Source organism: Scyliorhinus torazame, chromosome 10 (assembly GCF_047496885.1).
Source record: "Scyliorhinus torazame isolate Kashiwa2021f chromosome 10, sScyTor2.1, whole genome shotgun sequence".
In the NCBI taxonomy this organism is placed as follows: Eukaryota; Metazoa; Chordata; class Chondrichthyes; order Carcharhiniformes; family Scyliorhinidae; genus Scyliorhinus; species Scyliorhinus torazame.
Window position 1 is genome coordinate 234,640,816 of NC_092716.1, and position 9,778 is coordinate 234,650,593.

General features: G+C 47.4%; 1 long non-coding RNA gene across 1 annotated transcript in view; it reads right to left on the minus strand.

Moving 5' to 3' along the window:
* The window catches only part of LOC140384930 (uncharacterized), a 45,338-nt gene extending 35,887 nt beyond the window's left edge, over positions 1 to 9,451 (minus strand). Inside the window, exon 1 of the long non-coding RNA XR_011933223.1 lies at positions 9,335 to 9,451. This is a non-coding gene — a long non-coding RNA (uncharacterized lncRNA). The remainder of the gene's footprint in view (positions 1 to 9,334) is intronic.
* Between the last annotated feature and the right edge of the window lie 327 nt (positions 9,452 to 9,778).

The window sequence follows — 9,778 nt, forward strand, 5'->3', positions numbered from 1 at the left end:
TCGGAGCAGTAGGTGGGAGAACGCGGTGATCCGCGTATATCAAGACTGGAGTGCGGAGGTGGCGAGAAGGAGGGCGAGCTTTAATCGGGCCAAGGCGGTGCTTCACAAAAAGAAGATAAAATTTGGAATGCTGCAACAGGCAAGACTGTCACATATCAAGGGAGGCACCACTACTTTGAGACGGCGGATGAGACGTGGACTTTTATTGTGGAAGAAAAACTGGAATAAGCGGGTTATTAAAAAAGAACGTTTGAAACAAAGTGGTGGGGCGAGTTGGGGGGCGAAGAGGGGGGAAAAAGGGGGGGAAAGATGAGTTTTATGTTATTAATCCTGCGATGCGGTAACGTTTCTCTCTTCCACAGGTGGTGGTGGAGGGAGGAAGGGAGGTGGAGGAGATGGGGCGTTGGCCATGGGGGGCGGGGCCAAAAGGGAAGCGCAGGCTTTGTTCCCGCGCTATGATAATCATGGCGGGAATAGGGAAGCAGGAAGGAGGGGGCGTCGCACGGTGCGAGCCGAGGTCACGGGGGGAAGCCGAGGTCGGCCAGAGTTTGCTGACTTCTGGGAGCAACATGGGGGGTGTAACTATGCTAGCGGGGGATCTAGCGGGGGGGGGGGGGGGTGGGAGGGGGGAGTTACTGGGTTGCTGCTGCTGGGGAGAGGGGGGAGCCGGAATGGAGTGGGTTGGGCGGGGGGGCACCGCCTGGGGGGGACACAGCTGCGTGGGAACCGGGTGAGGAGCTGGAAAAAGGGGATGGCTAATCGACAAGGGGGGGGGGTAAAAAGCCCCCCAACCCGGTTGATCACGTGGAATGTGAGAGGGCTGAACGGGCCGATAAAGTGGGCACGAGTACTCACACACCTTAAGAAACTTAAGGCAGACGTGGTTATGTTACAAGAGACGCACTTGAAACTTAGAGACCAGGTTAGACTACGCAAAGGATGGGTGGGGCAGGTGTTTCATTCGGGGCTAGACGCGAAAAACAGGGGAGCGGCTATACTAGTGGGGAAGCGGGTTATGTTTGAGGCAAAGACCATAGTGGCGGATAGCGGGGGCAGATACGTGATGGTGAGTGGCAAATTACAGGGGGAGGCGGTGGTCTTGGTAAACGTATATGCCCCGAACTGGGATGATGCCAATTTTATGAGGCGCATGCTAGGACGCATCCCGGACCTAGAGGTGGGAAAGTTGGTAATGGGGGGAGATTTTAATATGGTGCTGGAGCCAGGGCTGGACAGGTCGAGATCCAGGACTGGAAGGAGGCCGGCTGCAGCCAAGGTGCTTAAAGATTTTATGGAGCAGATGGGAGGAGTAGACCCGTGGAGATTTAGTAGACCTAGGAGTAAGGAGTTTTCGTTTTTCTCCTATGTCCACAAAGTTTATTCGCGAATAGACTTTTTTGTTTTGGGAAGGGCGTTGATCCCAAAGGTGAGGGGGACGGAGTATACGGCTATAGCCATTTCGGATCACGCTCCACATTGGGTAGACTTGGAGATAGGGGAGGAAACAGAAGGGCGTCCACCCTGGAGAATGGACATGGGACTAATGGCAGATGAAGGGGTGTGTCTAAAGGTGAGGGGGTGCATTGAAAAATACTTGGAACTCAATGATAACGGGGAGGTCCAGGTGGGAGTGGTCTGGGAGGCGCTGAAGGCAGTGGTTAGAGGGGAGCTGATATCAATAAGGGCACATAAAGGAAAGCAGGAGAGTAGGGAACGGGAGCGGATGCTGCAAGAACTTTTGAGGGTGGACAGGCAATATGCGGAGGCACCGGAGGAGGGACTGTACAGGGAAAGGCAAAGGTTACACGTAGAATTTGACTTGCTGACAACGGGTACTGCAGAAGCACAGTGGAGGAAGGCACAGGGTGTACAGTATGAGTATGGGGAGAAGGCGAGCAGGTTGCTGGCCCATCAATTGAGGAAAAGGGGAGCAGCGAGGGAAATAGGGGGAGTGAGGGATGAGGAAGGAGAGATAGAGCGGGGAGCGGAGAGAGTGAATGGAGTGTTCAAGGCATTCTATAAAAGATTATACGAAGCTCAGCCCCCGGATGGGAAGGAGAGAATGATGTGCTTCCTGGACCGGCTGGAATTTCCTAAGGTGGAGGAGCAGGAGAGGGTGGGACTGGGAGCACAGATCGAGATAGAGGAAGTAGTGAAAGGAATTAGGAGTATGCAGGTGGGGAAGGCTCCGGGACCGGATGGATTTCCAGTCGAATTTTATAGGAAATATGTGGACTTGCTTGCCCCGATACTGATGAGAACCTTTAATGAGGCGAAGGAAAGGGGACAGCTGCCCCCGACTATGTCAGAGGCAACAATATCGCTTCTCCGAAAGAAGGAAAAAGACCCGCTGCAATGCGGGTCCTATAGACCTATTTCCCTCCTAAATGTAGACGCTAAGATTCTGGCCAAGGTAATGGCAATGAGGATAGAGGATTGTGTCCCGGGGGTAGTCCATGAGGACCAAACTGGGTTTGTGAAGGGGAGACAGCTGAATACGAATATACGGAGGCTGCTAGGGGTAATGATGATGCCCCCACCAGAGGGGGCAGCGGAGATAGTGGTGGCGATGGATGCCGAGAAAGCATTTGATAGAGTGGAGTGGGATTATTTGTGGGAGGTGTTGAGGAGATTTGGCTTTGGAGATGAGTATATTAGATGGGTACAGCTGATGTATAGGGCCCCGATGGCGAGCGTGGTCACGAATGGACGGGGGTCTGCGTATTTTCGGCTCCATAGAGGGACGAGGCAGGGATGTCCTCTGTCCCCATTATTGTTTGCACTGGCGATTGAGCCCCTGGCAATAGCATTGAGGGGTTCCAAGAAGTGGAGGGGAGTACTCAGGGGAGGAGAGGAACACCGGGTATCTCTTTACGCGGACGATTTATTGGTGTATGTGGCGGACCCGGCGGAGGGGATGCCAGAGATAATGCAGATACTTGGGGAGTTTGGAGAATTTTCAGGATATAAGCTGAACATGGGGAAAAGTGAGCTGTTTGTGGTGCATCCAGGGGAGCAGAGCAGAGAAATAGAGGACTTACCGCTGAGGAAGGTAACAAGGGACTTTCGCTACTTGGGGATCCAGATAGCCAAGAATTGGGGTACATTTCATAGGTTAAACTTAACGCGGTTGGTGGAACAGATGGAGGAGGACTTCAAGAGATGGGACATGGTATCCCTGTCACTGGCAGGGAGGGTACAAGCGGTTAAAATGGTGGTCCTCCCGAGATTCCTCTTTGTGTTTCAGTGCCTCCCGGTGGTGATCACGAAGGCTTTTTTCAAAAGGATTGAGAAGAGTATCATGAGTTTTGTGTGGGCCGGGAAGACCCCGAGAGTGAGGAAGGGATTTTTGCAGCGTAGTAGGGATAGGGGGGGGGGCTGGCGCTACCGAACCTGAGTGAGTACTACTGGGCCGCCAACATCTCAATGGTATGTAAGTGGATGGGAGAAGAGGAGGGAGCGGCGTGGAAGAGATTGGAGAAGGCGTCCTGTAGGGGGACTTGCTTACAAGCCATGGTGACGGCGCCGTTGCCGTTCTCACCGAAGAAATACACCACAAGCCCGGTGGTGGTGGCTACTCTGAAAATTTGGGGGCAATGGAGACGGCATAGGGGAAAGACGGGAGCCTCGGTGTGGTCCCCGATAAGAAATAATCATAGGTTTGCTCCGGGGAGAATGGATGGGAGATTTGGAACCTGGCAAAGAGCAGGAGTAACACAATTGAGAGATCTGTTTGTAGATGGGACGTTTGCAAGTCTGGGAGCGCTGACCGAAAAATATGGGTTGCCCCAAGGGAATGCATTCCGGTATATGCAACTGAGGGCTTTTACGAGGCAACAGGTGAGGGAATTCCCGCAGCTCCCGACGCAGGAGGTGCAGGACAGAGTGATCTCAAAGACATGGGTGGGGGACGGTAAGGTGTCAGACATATAGAGGGAGATGAGAGATGAGGGGGAGATTATGGTAGACGAGCTGAAAGGGAAATGGGAAGAAGAGCTGGGGGAGGAGATTGAGGAGGGGCTGTGGGCTGATGCCCTAAGTAGGGTAAACTCGTGTGCCAGGCTAAGCCTGATACAATTTAAGGTGTTACACAGGGCGCATATGACTGGAACACGGCTTAGCAAATTTTTTGGAGTAGAGGATAGGTGTGCGAGGTGCTCGAAAAGCCCAGCGAATCACACCCACATGTTCTGGTCATGTCCGGCACTACAGGGGTTTTGGGTGGGGGTGACAAAGTTGCTTTCGAAGGTAGTGGGGGTCCAGGTCGAACCAAGCTGTGGGTTGGCTATATTTGGGGTTGCAGAAGAGCCGGGAGTGCAGGAGGCGAGAGAGGCCGATGTTTTGGCCTTTGCGTCCCTAGTAGCCCGGCGCAGGATACTGTTGATGGGGAAGGAAGCCAAGCCCCCGGGTGTGGAGACCTGGATAAATGACATGGCAGGGTTTATAAAGCTGGAACGGATTAAGTTCGTCCTAAGGGGATCGGCTCAAGGGTTCACCAGGCGGTGGCAACCGTTCGTCGAATACCTCACAGAAAGATAGAGGGAATGGAAAAGAAGAAGACAGCAGCAGCCCAGGGTGGGGTGGGGGTGTGGGGGGGGGGGGGGGGGGTGGAGGAACCAGAGGGATTCTCAGGGATGTTAATATATAAGTATAATATGTATAGGTTGTTGTTATAGATAATTGTATATTGGACTGTTAAAACATATTTTTGGAGAATATTTATCTGGGACAAGGCAGTTGCCATTTAGTTTTGTTTTTGTTTTTGTTTATATATTATTTATTTATTGTTTATAAAACTGGCCATTGTTATTTATATTGTTATATTACCGTGTAAAGGATACACAATGTACTGTGATGGTTGGCCAAAAATTTCTCAATAAAATATTTAAAAAAAAAAAGAAATATCTCAAAGTATTTCACATGCAATCAGACTTTAAAATGCACCCATTTTGTGCGTGAAGGTTTCCAGAAACAATGGAAAATGTTGGTCAGTCCCTGGAAACATTTGCTACTGTCCAGCTTGTTCCCAGAATAGACTCATTTGGATCTTTAACATTCACCTCAATGACCAGAATAGGCGGGCAATGTCTCACCCAAAAGGTCAACAAAGTGGCACTCTCAAAGTCAGTGTAGATTCTAAGTTCTAGTTTTGATGAGCGGTTTGAACACCCAACTCCTGAACTAGACGTATGTGTTACAAAAGTGGATGTGAGACAATAAGTCAAGTCCTGTAGCTGTCAAAAAGTCAAATGTGTTGTCACAGTGTCGTAACTCAGATTAAATAAAGCGCACAGAAATGTGAAGTCACTGTTGTAAATTATGGTTGAGACTATTAACAAATTATATTTTCAAATAATTCAGGAATGCCATTAGCAAATTTGTTAATTCCTCCTGTGCCTGCATTGTTACCCCTGTGACCCCCCAAAGATCTATTTTTTGGCACCCGTCCTATTTCTCATCACTGTCCCTCAACGAGACCATTAAAAAGTAGCTTTAGATTTCATATGTACACAACAGTCGGGAGGCAGTGGCGTAGTGGTATTGTAGCCGAACTGGTAAACCAGAGACACAGAGCAATGCTAGAGGAGGACCCAGGTTCGAATCCTGCCACTGCAGATGGTGAAATTAAACTCAATAAAAATCTGAAATTAAAAGTCTAATGATGATGTCGTTATCAATGCCTTTTAGGGAAGGAAATCTGCTGTCGTCACCTAGTCTGGCTTACATGTGACTCTAGGTCCACAGTGATGTGGTTGACTCTTAACTGTGCACGCTCAAGGTCAATGGAGAATAAATGCTGGCCCAGCCTGGGACACCCATGTCCCATGAACGGCGCAGGCTTGGAGGGCCAAAGGTGCTGTTTGTTTCTTTGTCTTTGTCAACGAATAAAAAAAAAATCCCCCTCGACCTATTCAACTCATCCATTGATGCTGTGTTTTCTGTCTACTTATCTGACACCTCATACGAAATGAGTAGAATTTCCTCCAACTAAATACTGAGAAGACTGAAGCCATTATTTCTGGTCCCTGCTCCAAACTCTATTCTCCAGCTATGGGTTCCAGCATTTGCCTTGACAGCTGTCACATGGTGTCACATATAATCCAGTGATAAACTTCCAACTATTTGCGGCATCCTTGAGATCCACTGTTTGCATCTCCATAACATCACCCAACTACACCACCGTATCAGCTAATCTACTGCTGAAACTCTCATCCATCTCTTCATCAGCCTGGGCTATCTCAATGCACCCCTGGCTGGTTTCCCACATTGCACCATCCATAAACTTGAGGTCACGCAAAACTCAGAGCAAGGCAGTTTTCAAATCCCTCCGTCTTCGCTTTCTCTGTAACCTTCTCCAACCTCGCAACCGACTGTGATATCTGTGCTCTTGTGCATTCCCAATTCTAATTGCTCCATTGTGGTGACAATATCTTCAGTTGCCGAGACCCCAAGCTCTGGAGTTCTCTCGCTCAACCTCTCTTTTTAGAAGGGAGGGAGAGGGAAAACAGGGAACTACTGACCTGTTAGCTTTACATCAATAGTGGGGAAAACTGTTAGAATCTATAATTAAATGTGTGTTAAATGGACTCTTGTACAATTATGATCTGATTGGGTATAGTAGCATTGATTTACAAATGATTATAAATAATGTTTGACAAACCTTTTGCATTTATTGAAGATGTTACTAACAAAATTGACAAAGGAGAGTTGATGAATGTAGTATATTTGGATTTTTAGAAGGCTTTGGATAAAGTTCCCCGCAGGAGGTTAATGAGTAAAATCAAAGCAATGAGATAGGAGGCAATCAAATGGCATGGATTGAGGATTGGTTAACAGGCAGAAAGAGAGTAGGAATACCCAGGCCATTCTCGTGTTGGCAGCCTGTGGCTAGTGGGGTAGCGCAAGGATGAATAATTGGGTCCCAGCGCTTCACGATATAGATCAATAATTTAGATGCGGGGACCAAATACTATTTCCAGGTTCATGGATGATCAAAGCTAGGCGGGAATATGTGTTGTGAGGAAGATGTAAAGTGGCTACAGGAGGATTCATACAGACTTAGTTAATGCTTTTGTCAAGGCACCACACAAAAGGTTGCTTCATAAGATAAAGATGCATGTCGTTAAGGGTAAAGTAGTAGCATGGATTGGTTAATTAATAGAAAGCAAAGAGTGGGGATTAATGGGTGTTTCTCTGGTTGGCAATCATAAGCTAGTGGTGTCCCTCAGGGATGAGTGTTGGGCCACAATTGTTCACAATTTACATAGATGATTTGGAGTTGGGGACCAAGTGCAATGTGTCCAAGTTTGCAGACGACACTAAGATGAGTGGTAAAACAAAAAGTGGAGAGGATACTGGAAGTCTGCAGAGGGATTTGGATAATTTAAATGAATAATCTAGGGTCTGGCAGATGGAATACAATGTTGACAAATGTGATGTTATCCATTTTGGTAGGAATAACATCAAAAGAGATTATTATTTTAATTATAAAATATTAAAACATACTGCTGTGCAGAGGGACCTGGGTGTCCTAGTGCATGAGTCGCAAAAAGTTGGTTTACAGGTGCAACAGGTGATTAAGAAGGCGAACGGAATTTTGTCCTTCATTGCTAGAGGGATGGAGTTTAAGACTAGGGAGGTTATGTATAAGGTGTTAGTGAGGCCACACCTGGAGTATTGTGTTCAGTTTTGGTCTCCTTACCTGAGAAAGGACGTACTGGTGCTGGAGGGTGTGCAGAGGAGATTCACTAGGTTAATCCCAGAGTTGAGACGGTGGATTACGATGAGAGGTTGAGTAGACTGGGATTGTACTCGGAATTTAGAAGGATGTGGAGGGGGGGGGGGGGATCTTATAGAAACATATAAAATTATGAAGGGAATAGATAGGATAGATGCGGGCAGGTTGTTTCCACTGGCGGGTGAAAGCAGAATTAGGGGGCATAGCCTCAAAATAAGGGGAAGTAGATTTAGGACTGAGCTTAGGAGGAACTTCTTCACCCAAAGGGTTGTGAATCAATGGAATTCCCTGCCCAGTGAAGCAGTTGAGGCTCCTTCATTAAATGTTTTCAAGATAAAGATAGATAGTTTTTTGAAGAATAAAGGAATAAAGGGTTATGGTATTTGGGTGGGAAAGTGAAGCTGAGTCCACAAAAGACCAGCCATGATCTCATTGAATGGTGGAGCAGGCTCGAAGGGCCAGATGGCCTACTCCTGTTCCTAGTTCTTATTATGTTCTTATGCGGGCAAGACCATGGCAGATGGACTATAATGTGGAAAAATGTGAGGCAATCCACTTAGGCAGAAGGAACAGATGTGCAGAATATTTCCTAAATGGTAAGAAATTAGAAAGTGTAGATGAGCAAATAACCTGGGTGTCCTTGTCCATAATTCAATGAAGGTTAGCATGCAGGTGCAGGAAGCTATTAGGAAGGCTAATGGAATGTTAGCCTTTATTGCAAGAGGATCTGAGCACAGGTAGTAATGAGGTCTCACTTCAACATTATAGAATCATGGTCACACTGCAACTGGAGTACTGTCTGCTGTTTTGATTCCCTTACCTCAGAATGGATATTATTGCAATAAAGGGAGTGCAACAGAGGTTCACCAGACCTGTTCTGGTGGTGATGGGACTTTATTATGAAGAGTGATTGGGCAAACTGTGCCTGTATTCTCTCGAGTTTCAAATAAAGAGAGGTGATCTCATTGAAATCTACAAAATACTGAAAGGAATAGACAGGGTGGATGCAGGTAAGATGTTCTCCTTGGTTGGGGAGTCTAGAACTAGGGGGCACAATTTCAATGAGCAGAAATTTCTTTACCATGAAGGTTGTGAACATTTGCAATTCTCCACCCCAATGGGCTATGGAGCTCAGTCACTGAGTAGGTTTAACCTAGGGATTGATAGATTTCTGATTAACAATAACAAGGGTTATGGGTAAAAGGCATTGAAGTGTCCAATCAGCCATGATCGTATTGAATGGCGCAGCAGGCTCGACGGGCTGAATGGCCAACTCCTGTTCCTATGTTCCTCTGTCTTTCTATCTTGCTTCCCTGCTTTAAGGCAACACATACCTCCTGTCAGTGGCAGGTCTCATCCATTTTGAGGGCTATTGGCCAGATGCGATGATAAACCACGTTCGAGATCACTGACTCTAGTCCAGCAAAATATAGGATAGAGCTGAGGCCAACCAAGCCAGCAGGAAGGTAGGATTGGGGGGAGCTAACCAGAGGGTACAGCAGCAAACACAGGGCAGCATTGGCCCACATTACTAGTGTAGAGCCAATACGCCCACTCCTGCTTTTCTGGTTCCACAAAAAACAATTTGAAACTTACACTTTTGGCGGTTTGTCTGTTGTACCGTGCTGAGCAGACAGAGAGCACAATCTACCCATTTGCCTGTCAACATTTGCAGATCGAAGTGTCCTACTGCCTGAAACAGGTGAGTATGTGGCCAATCAGCAGAAAATCTCTTTGAAAATGGTGGTTGCCGGGCAACGGCATCAGCTGGGCATTAAACTGCAGGCTACGACTGTCTGATTTATGTTGTGTGACCCAATTAAAACCTAACCCGCACATGCAAAATCGGTGCAATTAATTTAACCCCTTGGTTGATCGGCTGTCCAGCAATTTTGGTTGTAAATTGTCCTGGTGTACAATGGGCAGCCAGTCCACTGCAACCCCTTTAACTTCAACCCAATCTTTGAATAATTAATATCTGCAATTGTGACACAGAAACATGTGATCAGAGTTACCATCATTTTACAAAGAGGGGATAAA